Here is a 19,843-nt window from a genome sequence, read left to right on the forward strand (position 1 = left end):
AGCCCAGGCCTGTCTCTAAGGTTCTAAAATAAAGGCACATGTAAGTGGAGGGGATGGAAAAAATGGTTTAGAGATAGTCCTATGTATGAGCTTTAAAGAACTTGTCCCATGAGAGCTCTTTTCCCAACTACAAAAAAAAACAAATGTTGTGAAAGGCTTAAAACCGGTACAGTAACTTGGACATTTTTTTTTTTTTTTTTTTTAATAGTGACATATTCCAATAAGAGAGGAATAGTTGGTTCCAACAACCTAGCTCCCCAATTATCTTTCCAAACGGTAGTTTAAACAGCTTGGTGTATGACCTAGATCCAAAGTGGAATATCACTGCCATTAGAGGGCCAATATCGATACAAGGATCAGATGTATAATGTAAAGCCTCATCTGCAAATAAGGTAAATTTAACATTCCTACGTCCCACCATTATTACCTTACAGATGTCCAAGTCTTCATGGTGCAGGAAAATTGGGATTGACAAAATTCCAGTGGTATATTAAAGTACTTAAGAGTACTGTAATCTGAACAGGAAGGTTCTAATGTTCCCCCTAATGCCAAAATTATTGTGAACCAATCTAAGCCAGTCCCAGTTGACGCTGTCATATGCTTTTTCCTTGTCAAGTGCCAGCAAGATGAGCCTCAGCTGGCTGGGTAGTGGTGCGGAGTCCTGTTCTAAAACTGTAAAAACATTACATTAATATTGGACACTGCAGAGTGCACCTTAATCAATCCAACCTGGAAGGACTCACAAATCCAGGCATATAAAGATAAGCTGGTCAGCCAATAGCTTAGGTAGGGTCTTAAGGTACTGATTGATGAGAAATATTGGCCTAAACAAGTTGGGTCTCCTGGTCCTTAAACAGTAATAAACATCAGGCCATCTAGTACCTGGTAAAAAGTGGATGTATTCCCTACAATTGGGTTAAACCCTTCTCCATGGATCATATAAGCCCTGCTTCTCTAGAAAAGGACATAGCAATTTATATCTGGAGTGCTCAGACCCTCCAAAGCCTTTCTATTATCTTTTGGACATTATAGAATCTCAAATAGAAACATTATTTAAAATCCACCATTCATTTTTGGGTAGATTAGTCACAGTGAAAAGGGGATTCCAAGATTTAAAAAAACATAAACATTGTACTGTACGTAGAACTCAGACCCACCTGCCTCCTCAACAGTCTGATTCCTTGACAACACCTGGTGAGCTCTTCTGGAACAGAGTACGACAGCTTTACCATCATGTGCGGGTGAATCAAGGACGTGTCTAACCCAACATCTTTGCATAAGGGCATATGGAGGAGATTTGACAACACCTGTGTAGAGGAAGAGTTGCATAGCAACCAATCTGATTGCTTCTTTCATTTTTCACAGGCCTTTAAAAAAAATATATATATATTTATATATAGTGTACAGTAATCTGGTTGCTATGGGCGCCTGCACCACTTCTCTACACAGGTTTTGATAAAGGCACCAATACATTGGAGTGAGAGGGCTCTGGGTCTGCCCTCTGTGCACGGTCCACTCTACAGTAGTCCAAAGTGCTTTCAGCAATTCCTTCTCAGATATGAAAAATATCTGAATTGCACATGGACTCTGGAAGACCAACCTAATATTGCTGCATTGGAACCTATTCTTGAGGTCATCTAGGTTGGAGTTCAAGGTGAAGCTTTCTTGTATATAAAGGGCCAGCTCGCACTGAAGTTCATTCCTGGTTCTCTTTTTGCCACTTTCTGCTCCAGAGCATCATATCTGCCTATAGGGCAAGAGTGTATAGGGGAGCCCCCAGGTCCCTCCAATAGGAGCCAAATAGAAGCCATTGCCATCTTGAAAGATTTGCAATGTTGTGGAAGAAATGGGTGGCAGTTGAGTGGGTTTTTGAGCCAAGAGGTGTACCATTTCATCCAGTGTGCCCAGCACAATTCAGAGAGAAAAGGGTCCTAGTAGGGGTGCCCATAAGGGTCTCCAAGCTTCAGGTCACTCACTAATAGGCAGCTACACCATGGGAGCTCTCTGCAGCACGTCTTTACATGGCCACGCTGGAACTGGAAATCCAGGTGATCTAATTCAAGAAGCGAGAAATACAACACTGTTGCAACAGGCTTTTTCACCATCTACACACAAGGCCATGTATAAGCCCCATATTTCTAGCAAGGAGAGCAAATAAGATCCAACTGGAATAGCACTTAACAGTTTATTCCTTTGAATTTAATAGTAAATAACAGTACCCATACTACCTAATATTTGATAAAACCAGGCCATTTCAACCAAAATGATCATTCATCAAATAAAATTTTACAGTTTTACCCAAGCGACGAATGATCGCCATCACTTGACGAGCAGTTTTTGACATTTTTGGCTAATAGTTTTTTTGATTTTTTTTTTTAGTTCCTTCCACAAATAATTTTTCAGGGAAGAAAGGTTCCCAAAAAGATTGTTCGTCCTTCACCTGAGGCAATTTATCACGTACGACCAGTTTCAGCAACTGTAATGGCCAATTTGGACTAAAATGTGTCTGCTAAGCAGTCGTTCATCCAGTGTTGTTCAACCAACAGCAGACAAAGGAGAAGAAGTCTCCCTTAATCCCCAGTAATAGGAACACCAAGATTAACTGAGGAATATTGACTGCTTTGGGCTCAATAAAGACTGCCACTTAAATGGCCTGTCGTAAAAAAAACAAAAAAAAAAACTTGATATATTGCGGAGACATTTCAAAAGTGCGTGCTTAGCATCCTGTTTCGGGTCTGTGTCATGTGACCTGGATGGACTCATAATGTAAGTCTATGGTCTCCTAGACTTAGAATCGGGAGGGAAGCATGCGGCTGACTGCTTCATTCCCTGATTTTTCCTTGGTAGGTACATCTTAAAGTGTTACTGTCATTAAAAATATGTTTTGACATTTCGATCAGACCTGTTGCGATTGTGAATTATTAGCGGGGAAATGGGCAGCATTGTGCTCTGCTCCCTGGTCGACTAAGAAATCAGTACATTTTTGTGCATATACTTCTATGCAGAGAAATGCACGGACCTTTCAGCCTGCTGGGTAGTGGAGCACAATGCCACCCTCGTCCCTGGCTAAACATTCACAATCTCAGCTGTAAGACCTGGTGTAATCAACGACTATTGACATGTTTGATCGACATGTCAAAAGTTGTTTTTAATGACCGTAATACTTTAAGACATACCATTGATATGTTTTTGTGCATTTTGCAAAGACTGGTAATAATGTACAGTGGTCCCTCAACATACAATGGTAATCCGTTCCAAATGGACCATCGTTTGTTGAAACCATCGTATGTTGAGGGATCCGTGCAATGTAAAGTATAGGACAGTGGTCTACAACCTGCGGACCTCCAGATGTTGCAAAACTACAACACCCAGCATGCCGGACAGCCGTTGGCTGTCCGGGCATGCTGGTAGTTGTAGTTTTGCAACATCTGGAGGTCTGCTGGTTGAAGACCACTGATAGAGGAAGTTGTACTCACCTGTCACCGCTTGTCACCGCTGCCCTGGATGTCACCCTCCATCGCTGTCGCCATTTCCCCGAGGTGTCCCCGACGCTCCGGCAAGGCCTCTGCTTCCCCGGCATCGCCGCTCTCCGTCGCCGCCATCACGTAGTTACGCGCGCCGCTCCTATTGGATGACGGGATGATGATGGAGAGCGCCAACGATGTAGGGGATCCCGAAGAGGACGCGCCGGAGCCCCGAGGACAGGTAGGAGACCATCACCGGAGCACACGGGGCACCGTAAACGACTATCCGGTGGCAGCTGAAGCAGTCTGCGCTGCCGGATAGCCGTTTATGCGATGGCCCCGACATACAAAAGCATCGTATGTTGATGCTGCCTACAACATGCGATGGTCTCTGAGAGGCCATTGCATGTTGAAATTATCGTATGTTGGGGCCATCGTAGGTCGGGGGGGTCACTGTACTTTCAAATAGACATTTGACAATACAGCGCATCTCAAAACTTCTTATAAAACCAGAGTTCTCTTTGAACAGTGCATTAGTACCTCCCCCTTGCATTATGTACCCTGTTGATGGATCTGGTATAGGGTGAGGACACCAGGTCAGACCTGGCATTGTGTGTGTGTGTGTTTTGTTTTTTTTGCTACGCTGCTAAGTAGAGAAATTAAGAAAGATCTTTATAAATTTGTTTTTGCTTGGCCTTAGTTATGCAACTCTTGTGACATGGACTCTACCACAACGCACCAGAGCTTCCCTAACACCTAACTTAAATAGCAATCTGTATTCGGAGGCCTCAGGTTCACAACATAATATGGGCATTAGAATCTGTTATTACTGTACAATAGGTAACTAAAATCTGCATGACAATGAATTGTGTGCAATGTACTTAATGACTGGATATTGTTACCCTTCTTCTGTAGCACCACTGCAGTGAAAACCAATGGAACCCGCCAGGCACAGATATATATACCGTATTTTTTGCTGTATAAGATGCATTTTTTTCTTCCCCAAAACTGGGGGGAAAAGTTGGAGCGTCTTATACGGCGAATACCTGTCCTATCGCGGCGGTCCCTGCGCCCATCAATGGCCGGGACCCATGGCTAATACAGGACATCACCGATCGCGGTGATGCCCTGTATTAACCCTTCAGACGCGGCGATCAAAGCTGACCGCCGCGTCTGAAGCGAAAATAACACTAACCCGGCTGTTCGGGACCGCCGTGGTGAAATCTCAGCGTCCCGAACAGCTTACAGGACACCGGGAGGGACCTTACCTGCCTCCTCGGTGTCTGCTCCGTGCCGGGATCCCCTGCATGGCCAGCGCTCTCCGTCATCATCACGTCGTCCCGTCATCCAATAGGAGCGGCGTGCGTAGCGATGCGATGGAAAGCGAGGATACCCGGCAGCAGAGACGTTCCGGAGCGACGGCGACAGATGGAGGGCGACATCCAGGGCAGCGGTGACGGGTCCGGAGCGGCAGGGACACGTGAGTACTACCTCCTATACCAGTGGTCTTCAACCTGCGGACCTCCAGATGTTGAAAAACTACAACTCCCAGCATTGGCTGTCCGGGCATGCTGGGAGTTGTAGTTTTGCAACATCTGGAGGTCCGCAGGTTGAAGATCACTGTCCTATACTTTACATTGTATTTGGTTCAGAATCTTTATTTTCCAGATTTTTCTCCTATAAAATTAGGTGCATCTTATATGACGAAAAATACGGTATATACGGTAATAATTCTGCCCAAGCTTTTTTTTTTCAAAAATTTTGAGCTCACATATACATAAGTGTGTTGCAAATATTGTGTTTGTTGTGCTAGAGTTGAACTTTGGATAGTTTGCCATCAATTTCGAGCTGTATATCAATATATGTAGGAAATGAAATTGCAGCCAGTGTTTCCTCTCTGGATGTATAAAATGCTGTATTGTCTGCCTATCCAGGGGTTAATCTGTGCATGTCCCACATGTGAGAAGCTTGCAGGCAATCTCCCAGGGTTTAATAAGGCCGTTCTTCATTTGAGCAAGGCAGAGATGTGTCCCTGCGGGAGATTCCCGATCCTCCAGCTAGGCCGGATAACCAGGTGGCCGCTTATTGAACAGACCAGGGACCTTCCTGTGCGTTATTAATGCTTTTTAATTAATGTCTTTGGCTGAGAGGTGTTTGAGCTCTCCCCTTAGTGAGGTGTAGCACAATCTCACGCAGTGTGACAGCAGTGTCTGTGATAAGCAGCCGGCTGAAATGCCCAATGCTGCCCGACAACTTAGGCTGTACTAGAGATTTGTATCCCCCTCTAAAGACACCGCAGGAGAGATTCACTCTTAAAGGGAAGTTTCTCCCTGGAAAAAAAGTTAATCTTTATTGCTTTATAAACATGTAGTATTTTTTTTTTACAACCATACTGTTTGATGTGCTTGGTTGAAATCTTATGTTATTTACTGGGAAAGTGATGGAAGTACAAATTGAAGGCAGCAGCCATTTGCTTTTCCCGCAGACCCCAGCAAGGTATGATTCAAGTCTCCAAATAAGTCGTGATAAGCTGCTCCTTTGTGATTGGTTGGTTGTTCCATAATCAGATTGTGCAGAATAGTGGAGAAAAGCAAAGAGTTTCATTCAGAATCCTTGATATGTAGCGCTGTGTGTCTGAGTCTGATAATGAACGCTCAGGGTTAGGTTCTACTAGCGTTATCAACAATCTAAAACAAAGTCGGAAGGTAGCGCAAGTTTTTCACAGGCAGATTATATCGCAGGTACACAAATTAAGTTCTGAAGTTCACATTTTTTTCCCCCCAACCAAATCCTGTCTCTATACGGTATAATATGTGTTAAAAATATCTGCCCCAAGCTGATACGGCATAATGGAGGCATAAAGGGCAGTGCGTTTTCTAGTAAATTAAGTTTAGTAGAAATCATTAAGATAAAATAATATACAATGTGTTGCAGTTCGGCACTGTTTCTCTTGGCAAGAGTTATAAGTGTTGCAAAAAATCGTGGAACCCTTACACTTAGAGGATGGACACCAACATTAACCGAATAGCGCCAATGCTGTCATGGGTACCCCGGTTTGTTTACATAGATACATAGTACGGTTGAAAAAAAGATACATGTCCATTAAGTTCAACCAAGGGGTTGTAGGGAATTGAATGTGATTCTGTATTTCTACATTTGCATTAATGTTTGTTTGTTCTAAGAATGTAGCTTAGTGTTAAAAAAAAAAAAACTGTTCAGTCCATGACTTAAACCCCTTAAATGGGCACTGTCACCAACTTTGTTTTTTGATATGTTGTAGTAATTATGTACTACAACATATCTCTAATATACTTTTATTTTAATTTTTTTTCATTAAAAAGGTTTAATTTACATTTAAAAACCGGCCACTGAAAAAGGACTGATTTTGGAGTGGCAATCAGTCCTTTTTCAGTTAGGCTGCACTCGCTCCCTGCCTGTCAATCAGACAGGCGGGAGCGAGTGCATTGGCTCCCCGGCCACTGGCTGGGAGGCCACTCCTCCCGCACATCGCCGCCGCCGTCTCATTGCCGCCGCTGTCCCTGCACGCCCGCTGCCGTTTAATGCAAGTTTAATGAGGGAACGGGGTATGCGGGGCAGGGGGGGGAGGAGTGAACGGGCTAGTGCCGTAGCGGGGGCGGGGGGGGGGTGAAACGGGCTAGCAAAAAAAAAAAAAAAAAATAGGATGGTGGGAGCTACCCTTTAAGGACGGACCCATTTTTAACCTTAAAGTATTTAGTAAAAGAAAATGCCCCTTTTCAGCCATATTTAAAATTAATTAAAATTAGATATTAAAAGCAACCAAGTTCACCAAAACATGTAGAGGGGGCGTCTATTCATGTTCTGCACTCTAAAACTGATGCATATTATGAACACTGGTGTAAATTGGTATCCATATAAATGATTACCATTCCAAAGTTATTGTGACTAGAGACACGTCACAATAACTTTTTAACATTAATAATTAATTAAGGACGCAAGGGTGTTTCCTTTTTGCACTTTCATTTTTTCCACCTCACCTTCTAATAGTCATAATCCTTTCAAGTTTCCACCTGAAGACTCTTATGAGGGCTTGTATTTTGCGCCACCCATTGTATTTGTAATGAAATCACAAATTTTACCACAAAATCTATGGTGAAACCAAAAACAAAATATTTGTGGGGCAAAAAAATGTAAAAATTGTAACTTTTGGGGCTTCCATTTGTACACAGTTCACTTTTAGGTGCATTTATTCTGTAGATCTTTTTTTTCCCCGTATTCACCCTTTATTGAGGGTGAAATGGTACAGAAGACAAAATGCAGGATAGGTATAAGAATTGGTACGAAAAGACAACAAACAGAAATTGCAGATGCAAAGATCACTTAAAATAGCAAGAAAAGCATAACTCGCAATGCTGGAAAAGTCCATTCCGAGTGGCCACTCTGCGATCCCAGGGCGAGGTAAGCCCCAGTGGTGCAGTGGTGCTAATATCCACAGCATCAGATCTAGCGTGAGGCCTACGGAGGGGACCCCAAAAAGCCCAAACAAGCCCAAAAATGAAGCAAAGGTAAATAACTACAAATGGGGGGGGGATAAGGTAGGTAGGAAGGAACACAGGGGAGGAATCACCACAAGCACGACCACACACAACAGAAGGAGAGCCCTGTTTGGAAGGAAAAGGGGGGGGCGAGAACCGCCTACGTAGGGAGGAAACCCCCAGCGATCCCAGGGAGACATATAGAGCGAAGGGGCCCCTGCAAGAAGACCCAGCTCACCCTATCAAAGGCCTTTTTGGTATCAAGGGAGAGAAAAATACAGGGTTAAGGACTGATTGTTGGATCAGAGAAAAAGTCTTCAGGGTGTTGTCTCTTGCCTCACTGGTGGGGATAAAGCCCACCTGGTCCGGATCGATAAGGGTCTGCACGAGGGGGATCAGTCTCATAGCCAGTATCTTAGCCTACAATTTGGCATCCACATTAATCAAGGGGATGGGGCGGTAGCTCTGACACACAAGTGGGGATCTTTGCCCTCCTTGGGGATGGCTCATTCCTGAGTGAGTACCTTTTAAAATTTCAAGGTATATCAGGGCCCAAGGACTTGCTAGGCAGGGAAGTAATGGCTGTGGATAACTCCTTTTATGTAAAGGGGAGATCAGGGGCCTGAAGTGACTGAGGGGGCAGCTCAGGAAGTGCCATGCTACATAGATGGGCCATAGAGTCCTGAGTAGTAGGCCATAAAACTGTCAGATATTTGAGAAGTGAGATGGACCACATCCCTCTCAGGAGACATGCAGAGACGCCCTCCTATCCCTAAGCACCCTCACCAACAGTCTACCCGCCTTACTGCACACTAGAGCAGATCTGTCGATATCTATAGTACCTGGACTTCCATTCACCCTTTCAAAAGGTCCCAGAGGAGACCTGAGTGGGATGATTTGGGAAGAGACTCAAGAGAATGCAATCATTGAAGCAGGACCTGTAATTTACGAGTTGCCTCACACTTAAGCCTGGCACCATGTTTTTTCAGGGTGCCACGGAGCACACATTTCAGCGCCTCCCACTGACACTGAAGAGAGGTGGAGTCGCTCACAAGATCCGACACAAAATTAGAGAAGCACGTCTAGTCGGCATGCATAGCAGACCATGCCCCTCCTATTCTGTAGGTCTTTATGATTAAAATGATACCTTATTTATATAGGTTTTGTTTTATTTTACTACTTAAAAAAAAATAAAAATTAAATTTTTGAAGGAAAATTAGTAAGCCTAAAATCATCCTCTTCAGACCCCTATAACATAAAAGGAGTTATCCAGGAATTAAAAACCAGACCTATTTTCTTTCAAAGACCGCTCCCTGTCTGTCTCCACTTTAGGTGTGGTATTACAACTTGGCTCCATTCACTTCAATGGAACTGAGCTGAAAAAACCACACCCAACCTGGAGACAGACAGAAACGGTCTTTTAAAGAAATTATCTTTGTTTTTCGATTCCTGGATAACCCCTTTAACTTAACCACTACCACCAACATACAGAAAGGTGATGGGTGTCTGATCGATGGTAGTCTGAAGGGACCCCTACCTATTATAAGAACTAGGGGACTATGTCCCCCCAATTCCTTCCCCACCTGTTTAAATGGAATAGCGGTTGGGCATAGATAGCCAGTACAACACTGAGGTGGGAACTCACCCTTTAAATGGCACCGTATGTAATAAGATAGTTGCACTGTTGTCCTTTTGCTCTGCCAAATTAGTCACAGCCTATAGACAAGAGTGCTACTGTTTCTGCAAAAATCAGATTGATCTTCTAATCTCATAGAACCCCCATCTCGTATATAAGTTGCCCACATTGAAGACCTAAGGCATGGATGGGCACTTATCCTCGATTATATGTCTCCCAAACCCTTGTATGTTATGAGCAGAAGAAATAGCTTGCCGTAGATATGTCCAGTGTATATCCAGCTCTAAACACAGTGGTTACCATCAGAAACAAGGAAGGTAGGTGAAATAGTCTCTTAAAAGCAGCAGAATAATTTCTGTGGCCCATAAGGTCCTTATTGGGGATAACTTCCCTAATGCATGAAAAGTGCACATCAAAGGCACTGCGTCTGCTAGTCCCTCTCCTCTCCACATCACTATACTGTGAAATGTGTATACAACTCATTATAGAGGCAAGACTTGATTGAATGTTCCTGTTTATTATTTCTTGTTTGTTTTTTTACAGCTTTCATTTGCTATTTCCATCCAATAAACATGTCTGTTATATAAATGAGAAGGTCGTCTTAGTTGTGTATTTATATGTGGCAAATTAGTTTAATCTGAATGGGGTTTGCAGAAATCCATGCTGCAGAAACAACTCCATTCGCATATATATAGATGGGATTTTCAGATGGAGAAATGTTTGCAACATACAGTAGTGATTTTGTTGGCTGAAACAACACATTTAAAATAAAAAATAAAAAAACAATTCCCAAAATCTGTCTGCAACTCAATTGTTAAGGATTTTGTCAGTCATTGGTCCTGAACTTTCATTGAGATTGTGAATTTTTCTTTAGCTTTGACTGATGATTTGAAGGACATCTGCAGCGGAAAACACTTATCCCCTATGTCCAAACGCTGGGTCCCTCCGCGATCTCCTGCACGGGGCCATGGCTCCACCGCGGCTCTCCCATGCAGGAAGCGTGCCGGCCGCAGTATGATGCCGCGGCCAGCACGCCTCCTCTATGTTACACTATGGGAGAGGCGGGGAAGAAGCGTCCGTGCCTCCCCGCCTCTCCCATAGAGCTGTATGGGGGTGGGAAGGGGGCGTAACCATCGACCTCTCAGACCGACGCTACACGTATTAGCGCTCACGCTGAGCGCTAATCCCGGGGCCCCGTTTGGGCTTATCCCCTATCCTGTGGTTGGGGATAAGTGTTTTCCGCTGCAGTTGTCCTTTAAAGGGGTACTCCGGCCCTAGACATCTTTGGATAAGGGATAAGATGTCAGATCGCCACGGTCCCGCTGCTGGGGAGCCCCGGGATCTCCGCTGCGGCACTGCGCTATTAATACTGCACAGAGCGAGTTCGCTCTGTGCGTAATGACGGGCAATACAGGGGACGGAGCAGCGTAATGTTATGGCTCCGCCCCTCATTACATCACTGCCCGTCCCCTTAATGCAAGTCTATGGCAGGGGGCGTGATGGCCGCCACGCCCCCTCCCATAGACTTGTATTGAGGGGGGCGGGCCATGATGTCACGAGGGGCGGAACCGTTGACATAACGATGCTCCGGCCCCTGTATTGCCCGTCATTACGTGCAGAGCTCTGTGCAGTACTGATCCCGGGGCTCCCCAGCAGCGGGACCGCTGCGATCTGACATCTTATCCCCTATCCTTTGGATAGGGGATAAGATGTCTAGGGGCGGAGTACCCCTTTAAGCCTAACAAGTACATATGCCATACACAAAATTCCATCAAAATCTTGCAGTTTGATGAAAGATTCAAGGTTTGGCCAATTCCAGGAAAATGTTACAGCAAAAAAGAACGTTCCCACTATGCCTTGGAAATAAATGCTGGTGAGTGCCGCCTTCATTCTCAGCTTTTTTTGAAGAAACGCAAAAAATGTTTACCTGCCAGACTGCACTTTACAAACTGGACAGCTTAATTCCTCCCCCATAAAAAAAAAAGTAGAAAAAAAAGAAATCTCAAAAATTATAAAAAATTTGCAAGGAAAAAATGCACTAGGATTAACCCCTTAAAGGGGTACTCTGGTGAAAACCTTTTTTCTTTTAAATCAACTGGTGGCAGAAAGTTAAACATATTTGTAAATTACTTCTATTAAAAAATCTTAATCCTTCCAGTATTTATTAGCTTCTGAATGCTACAGAGGAAATTCCTTTCTTTTTGGAACACTGATGACATCACTAGCACAGTGCTCTCTGCTGACATCTCTGTCCATTTTAGCAACCATGCATAGCAGATGTATGCTAAGGGCAGCATGGTGGCTCAGTGGTTAGCACTGCTGCCTTGCAGTGCTGGGGACTTGGGTTCAAATCTTACTAAGAACAATAAATAAAGCATTATTATTATAATAACATCAGCAGAGAGAACTGTGCTCGTGATGTCATCAGAGAGAATTCCAAAAAGAAAAGAATTTCCTCTGTAGTATTCAGCAGCTAATAAGTACAGGAAGGATTAAGATTTTTTTAATAGAAGTAATTTACAAATATGTTTAACTTTCTGGCACCAGTTCATTTAAAAAAAAAAAAGTTTTCCACCCGAGTATCCCTTGAAGGAAATTAGCACCAGTTGCCAGATTAACACCAATAACTTGCAGGTATCTGAAAGTGTTCTCTAATTTTGATCAGTGTTCTTTTTCAATTATCTCATTTACATTTTTATTCTGTGCTTTAGAATAAATACAATTTATGAAATAATCTTAAAATACTGCTATTTTACTCATGTTAAGATATATTCACATAGGACTACACTATGGGGGAGATTTATCAAAACCCGTCCAGAGGAAAAGTTGTCCATAGCAACCAATCAGATCGCTTCTTTCATTTTGCAGAGGATTTGTTAAAAATGAAAGAAGCGATATGATTGGTTGCTATGGGCAACTGGTTGACTTTTCCTCTAGACAGGTATTGATAAATCTCTCCCTATGACCTTGACATTTAGGAAATTGTGTGTTGTTCTCTAATTTTCATCTCCAGTGTATTTTAGACCAAATAAAACCTTATAGTCTGCTTTGGAAATGCTTTGAATATCGCATGCGCCTTATACATTTGGCGCATGTTTGTGACAATTCAGTAAAAACCATAAAATGCTATGGCTGTGTGGTTTTTAAATACGGCACACCTTACTCATACCATTTTCACATATGCCACAGATTTCGCCAAAGTAGGAATTTACTTAAAAGCAGATAAAGATATTCTAGCCATAGGGAAAAAAAATACTTAACCCCTTAACGACGCAGGACATAAATGTACGTCCTGGTGACGTGGTACTTAACTCACCAGGACGTACATTTACGTCCTGAGCATAACCGCGGGCTTCGGAGCGATGCCGGCATCATGCGCGGCAGGTCCCGGCTGTGGATCGCAGCCAGGGACCCGTCGGTAATGGCGGACACCCGCGATCCCGCGGATGTCCGCCATTAACCCCTCAGATGCCGTGATCAATACCGATCACGGCATCTGCAACATGGCGGTCACTTAACAGGATGATCGGATCGCCCGCAGCGCTGCCGCGGCGATCCGATCATCCTGCACGGCAGAGGTCCCCTCACCTGCCTCCGCTGCCTTCCGGGAGTCTTCTGCTCTGATCTGCCTTCCCGCAGACCAGAGCAGAAGATGACCGATAACCCTGATCAGTGCTGTGTCCTATACATAGCACTGAACAGGATTAGCAATCGAGTTATTGCTTTAAATAGTCCCCTATGGGGACTATTAAAGTGTGAAAATAAAAGTAAAAAAAATAAAGTAAAAAAAATTTGAAAAACCCTCTCCCCCAATAAAAACGTAAATTGTCCCATTTTCCCTATTTTACCCCCAAAAAGTGTAAAAAAATTATTTTATATACATATTTGGTATCGCCGAGTGCGCAAATATCCGAACTATTTAAATAAAATGTAAATGATCCCGTACGGTGAACGGCGTGAACGTAAAAAAAAAAAAAGTCCAAAATAGCTGCTTTTTTATAACAGTTTATTCCAAAAAAAATTAATAAAAAATGTAATAAAAGTTTTGTACAAGCAAATATGGTGTTAATAAAAAGTACAGATCATGGCGCAAAAAATGAGCCCTCATACCGCCACTTATACGGAAAAATGAAAAAGGTATAGGTCTTCAAAATAGGGGGATTTTAAACGTACTAATTTGGTTAAAAAGTTTGCGATTTTTTTTAAGCGCAACAGTAATAGAAAAGTGTATAATCATGGGTATCATTTTAATTGTATTGACCCAGAGAATAAAAAACACATGTCATTTTTACCATAAATTGTACGGCGTGAAAACAAAACCTTCCAAAATATGCAAAATTGCGGTTTTCTTTTTAATTTCCCCACACAAATAGTATTTTTTTGGTTGCGCCATACATTTTATGATAAAGTGAGTGATGGCATTACAACGGACAACTGATCGCGCAAAAAACAAGCCCTCATACTAGTCTGTGTGTGAAAATATAAAAGAGTTATGATTTTTTGAAGGGGAGGAGGAAAAAACGAAAACGTAAAAATAAAATTGTCTGAGTCCTTATGGTCCAAATGGGCTGAGTCCTTAAGGGGTTAAAAACATACACATACAGTTAAATGGGCACATACACAAGATGTGGTCTGTAAACAGCAATAAATAAAAGGAGAAACACACAAACAAAGCGAGGAGAGTTTCCTTCATCTCCCTGGGGATTGTCTGAATTTGGAAGAAATAAAGGAGGATCAGTGTGGTGGAAGAACAGGTAAAATTACACAAAATGACAAAACACACTGATCCAAACCAACAGGAGGATTATGGGATATAAAGTCAGATAGCCAGAATAAATAACAGCAGCACGGCGAGGATAGAAGGCGAGAGCACAGTGTAGTGTGCAGAGTTGTCTGTGTGGAATATGTTTCTAGGATAATCAGACACGATATAGAATAAAAAGCCCGGCTTAGCCGGCAGCGGCGGACCCGGCGCTATTCACATGTAAATGACTCTGTGTAAATAATTCACTGGTCATAGCAATATTCTCTGTAATAGGGGGAGCTTTGACAACAGCTATTTTGGGGATCCTGCTCCAACCCGGATAATTCTATGGAGCAAAGTGCTGTTTGCTGCATTCTTTGTGTGCAGAAACATCAGCATAATCTCATTGACAATCGGAGGAGTCGTAGCTCTCTTAGTAGTTGTAGATATGGACAATATACGCTGCACAGATTCCTATGCTACTGTATCGAAGCTTGCTGAATGAGAAGACCATTGCAGAATCATTATCCAGTCATGAGTAATGTGTGCCAACATACAGTGGTCCCTCAACATACGATGGTAATCCGTCCCAAACGGACCATCGTTTGTTGAAACTATCGCAAGTTGAGGGATCCGTGCAATGTAAAGTATAGGACAGTGGTCTACAACCTGCGGACCTCCAGATGTTGCAAAACTACAACACCCAGCATGCCCGGACAGCCATTGGCTGTCCGGGCATGCTGGGTGTTGTAGTTTTGCAACATCTGGAGGTCCGCAGGTTGTAGACCACTGTCAGAGGAAGTTGTACTCACCTGTCCCCGCCGCTCCGGACCGTCACCGCTGCCCGGGATGTCGCCGTCCATCGCTGTCGCCGTGCCCCCGACGCTCCGGCAAGGCCTCTACTTCCCCGGCATCCGCGCGTTCCGTCGCCGCCATCACGTTGTTACACACGCCGCTCCTATTGGATGACGGGACGGCGTGCGCAGCGACGTGATGACGTCGATGGAGAGCGCCAACAATGCAGGGGATCCCGAAGAGGACGTGCCGGAGCCCCGAGGACAGGTAAGAGACATCACCGGAGCTCGCGGGGCACCGTAAACGGCTATCCGGCGGCAGCTGAAGCAGTCTGCGCTGCCGTATCGCCGTTTATGCGATGGCCCCGACATACAAAAGCATCGTATGTTGATGCTGCCTTCAACATGCGATGGCCTCTGAGAGAACATCGCATGTTGAAATTATCGTATGTCGGGGCCATCGTAGGTCGAGGGGTCACTGTATTAGAAAGGGGTGGGGGGTATTCAATCTTGATGTCCATATAACCTTAAAGAGGAACTCCGGAGAAATTTTTTTTCAATTCAACTGGTGCCAGAAAGTTAAACAGGTTTGTAAATTACTTCTATTTAAAAATCCTAATCCTTGCATCAGCTGCTGTATACTCCAGAGGAAGTTGTGTAGTTCTTTTCAGTTTGACCACAGTGCTCTCTGCTGACACCTCTGTCCGTGTTAGGAACTGTCTGAAGCAGGAGAAGTTGTCTATGGAGATTTGCTTCCACTCTGGACAGTCTGGAGGTAGTTTGACCCTTGTAAATATTACAACCCCCTTGTTGGTAGTTTGCCCCTAAAGATAAAAAAAAAATTAAGCAAACATACCTTATTGGCTCCCCTATAGTAACCGTTTTCTTCTGTTTCCAGGCTGCTTCTTCTACCACCTTCAGAATGCGCACAATGACAATGCTTATGCCAGAGGAAACTATGTTCCTGTCCTCTAGTGGCTGCAGGCATTGTGCTGCCTATGGCCTAGAGAATGCACAGCCTAATGCCGAGGAGCCCTGGTTGGGAACAACTGGCGGGCCAGACCAAATGATGTTGCAGGCCTTATACAGACCATGGGACAAAGGTTCCCCACCCCTGATGTAATACATGAATCTTCACCAAGGATCAGGTCTCTGGGACCTGTTGATCTTGAGAATAAGGAACTGATTCAGTACTGTGGCCCATTCATAGTCTTTCCCTGGGGAAACTCTGCAGGAGTCTGAAGCGCAACCCTATTTAGGTTGATAGGACTTACTTCTGTTCCGTACACAGTCAGGTGGCTGTGTGCAGAGAAAGAGGGGGTTTCAATACTGAATCAGCATTGGAGACCCTTCTTTGTTCAGATTCCAACCAATCATAAAGTGATTGCACATGCTTTCGATATGGCACCGCTCGTGACTGTGGATTTCCCTTTGTCAGTCACCAGCACTCTGCGGTAGCTCTGTGACTGCTGACAGCGCATCCGCAGCGTCAAATACGCTGCAAATGTGCTCCTGTGTGACCCTACCCTAATGGTATGTTCACACATACAAGATTTGCTGCATATTTTACTGCATATTTTGTGCAGCTGGTTTTGCTACCCGTTTAAGTTAATGGGGAGAAAAATCAGCTGCACAAAATATGCAGTAAAAATATGCAGCAGATCCTGTATGTGCGAACGTACCCTTAAGAAAACTATTTAGGGTAGGAATAGAATTTTTTTTTACAAATGCTGTCGGCAAACATGGCTGTGACAGGAAAAGATTAATGATGCACTCTGTTTATGAAGCTCCTTAGCTATCAGTATAGTGGCCACTATTTATCCACTTAAAGGGGTACTCCTTTAAGGATGCAGAGCGTACAGGTACACCCTCATTCCCTAGTTTTTAAGGACGCAGGGTATACCTGTACACCCTGATGCCTAAAGTGGCTCTGAATAGAGTGCAGGAGCTGCACTCACTTCAGAGCAGTGAGTGCTGGCTACCATCAGTAGCCAGACACTCACTGCTTATGCCGGGCAGCGGTGATCACGGCGTCTAAAGTGAAGGTTAAAATCTGCGGTAGCTCAAAGGAACTTACCGAACCCCCGCGAAGTGATCGCAAGGGTTTGGTAAGCTAAAATGGTGGAGGATAATCCACTTACCTGCCTCCGATCACTGACTCACTGAAGTAGCCTGATGTAACTTGTAGATCAGTGGATAGTCGATTGCACTGTGTAATGCTATGCCATAGGCATAGCATTATAAAGTAAATGCAATCTAAAAATTGCATATAAAATTCCCGTATGGGGACTTAAAAGTGTAAAATAAAAATAAAGGGGGATATTTATCAAAGGATTTAGACTGGTTTTTCCTGTCTTAATTTGTCGCACAGAAAGTCGCAGTCTAAATATGTGCCACTTTTTTGCGACTTTTGCTCTAGAGGATTTTTAGAACATGATGCATTCTAGTCTAGTTTAGACAGAAATGCATTGGAAAATGCATTGGTGCTGAATTTATCAAAAGCGACTTTTCAGCGACAAGTCGCATCGGCTGAAAGTACACCGAAATGTCAGACCATGTTGGAGCAGGTTTAAATACAGTCTAAAGCATAGATCACAAAGTCTGTGCGCAGAATTTATCAAGAGCCGTGCGCCTTTTGATAAATTAGGCGCACAATAGACCGGCCTAACCCTCTGTGGTTTGGTCTATATTGATGCGGGACATAGACAGCTTTGATAAATATCCCCCAAAGTCTCTAAAATTATATAAAACCCTCCCTGATAAAAAAATAAATATGAATATATGAATTGGGTATTGTTTTAATCGCCTTGACCTACAGAATAAAGATTGTGAAAACGCAAAAATGAAAATTTCCCGAGTCCTTAACCTGTTGGGGACGGATAAAGATTGTGAAAACGCAAAAATGAAAATTTCCCGAGTCCTTAACCTGTTGGGGACGGAGGGCGTACCTCTACGCCCTCGGCCCACTCCCTTTCTATAACGCGGGGCCACGCTGGTCCCCTACCTTCCTCCTCGCTGACCGATCCCCGACTGACTGCTCAGTGCCTGAGATCCAGGCATGAGCAGTCAAGCGGCAGAATCATTGATTAATGGTTTCCTATGAGAAACCATTGATTAATGTAAAAGATCAGTGTGTGCAGTGTTATAGTTCAAATCAAAAAGTCCGATCAATACAAAAAACTTCAGATCACGGTGGAGAAAATGAGCCCTCATACCGCCCCATACACGGAAAAATAAAAAAGTTATAGGGGTCCGAAGATGACAATTTTAAATGTATACATTTTCCTGCATGTAGTTACAATTTTTTCCAGAAGTACGACAAAATCAAATCTACATAAGTAGGGTATCATGGGGGCACTCTGGAGCTGTCAGTATAGCTGCCAATACTTATGTAGTACTCTAGAGCTGTTAGCATTGCTGGCAATATTTATGGGGGTACCCTGGAGCTTTTAGTATATATTGCACTATTTAATGGGGGCACTCTGGAGCTGTCAGTATAGCTGGCACTATTTATAGGGGTACCCTGTAGCTGTCAATGTATATGCCACTATTTATAGGGGCACTCTGAGCTGTCAGTATATATGGCACTATTTATGGGGGCACTCTGAACTGTCAGTATATATGGCACTATTTATGGGGGCACTCTGGGCTGTCAGTGTATATGGCACTATTTATGGGGTCACTCTGGGCTGTCAGTGTAGCTGGTACTATTTATGGGGTCACTATGGGCTGTCAGTATAGCTGGTACTATTTATGAGGGTACCCTGGAGCTGTCAGTACATATGGCACTATTTATGGGGGTACCCTGGAGCTGTCAGTATATATGGCACTATTTATGAGGGTACCCTGGAGCTGTCAGTACATATGGCACTATTTATGGGGGTACCCTGGAGCTGTCAGTATATATGGCACTATTTATGGGGGTACCCTGGAGCTGTCAGTATATATGGCACTATTTATGGGGGTACCCTGGAGCTGTCAGTATATATGGCACTATTTATGGGGGTACCCTGGAGCTGTCAGTATATATGGCACTATTTATGGGGGTACCCTGGAGCTGTCAGTATATGGCACTGGCACTACTTATGGGGGCACTCTGAAGCTCTCAGTATATCTAGCACTATTTATGTATTATGTAGCTCTTGTGGGAGCTCGGCCTCTACTGTGTTTAACATGACTGATAACAGGAAACCATAACCTATCTTTACCTACACAATTAATAGAGAACATAGACTTGGAGACCAAAAATGTGATTGGACTAAGAAGGTGTGAGAAAACAGAAGAAAAACCCATAGTCTAACATTATAGTAGGACTACAACTACCAGCACACCCACTAGGTGACTGAGCAGCGCGCCGGGACATCCTCCGCTCCCCTCAGGACTCCGTGTGGACAGTGCTCAGCGCTTAGTGCAGTTCTGTGGCTCCCCGGCAGGTGGCCTCGCTGCGATTCCCGCCTTTTTTCACCAATGGTAACGCCGCTTCCTCCTCAGGCCCCGCAGCGGCAGAGTTATGAAGGAGATGTTCACCAATACAAGGAACCGGGAATGTCTCCTTCTTCTCTCCTCCCTCACCAACTACAACCGGTGTAAGGAGCCGTGTATACTGCAGGTGGTGTCACTGACCTCAGTGCCGAGTGATGGCGCTCTACTCTCTGCAGCCACAAGGGCGTGAGGTGAATGAGGTAAAGTAC

At 43.9% G+C, this 19,843-nt stretch overlaps 1 protein-coding gene and 2 long non-coding RNA genes across 5 annotated transcripts in view; 2 read left to right on the forward strand and 1 right to left on the reverse strand.

Moving 5' to 3' along the window:
• Nucleotides 1–19,843, forward strand: part of POU2F2 (POU class 2 homeobox 2) — a 216,477-nt gene that overhangs the window by 31,578 nt on the left and 165,056 nt on the right. The gene's annotated exons all lie outside the window — the stretch shown is intronic.
• Nucleotides 303–19,520, reverse strand: LOC130293807 (uncharacterized). Its single transcript, XR_008848303.1, has 3 exons — nucleotides 19,488–19,520; nucleotides 1,158–2,053; nucleotides 303–672 (listed from the first exon to the last, which is right to left on the reverse strand). It is a non-coding gene; the product is annotated as an uncharacterized LOC130293807 (long non-coding RNA).
• Nucleotides 19,620–19,843, forward strand: part of LOC130293804 (uncharacterized) — a 48,977-nt gene continuing 48,753 nt past the window's right edge. Inside the window, exon 1 of the long non-coding RNA XR_008848293.1 lies at nucleotides 19,620–19,834. This is a non-coding gene — a long non-coding RNA (uncharacterized LOC130293804). The remainder of the gene's footprint in view (nucleotides 19,835–19,843) is intronic.

This window comes from Hyla sarda, chromosome 10 (assembly GCF_029499605.1).
Source record: "Hyla sarda isolate aHylSar1 chromosome 10, aHylSar1.hap1, whole genome shotgun sequence".
In the NCBI taxonomy this organism is placed as follows: domain Eukaryota; kingdom Metazoa; phylum Chordata; class Amphibia; order Anura; family Hylidae; genus Hyla; species Hyla sarda.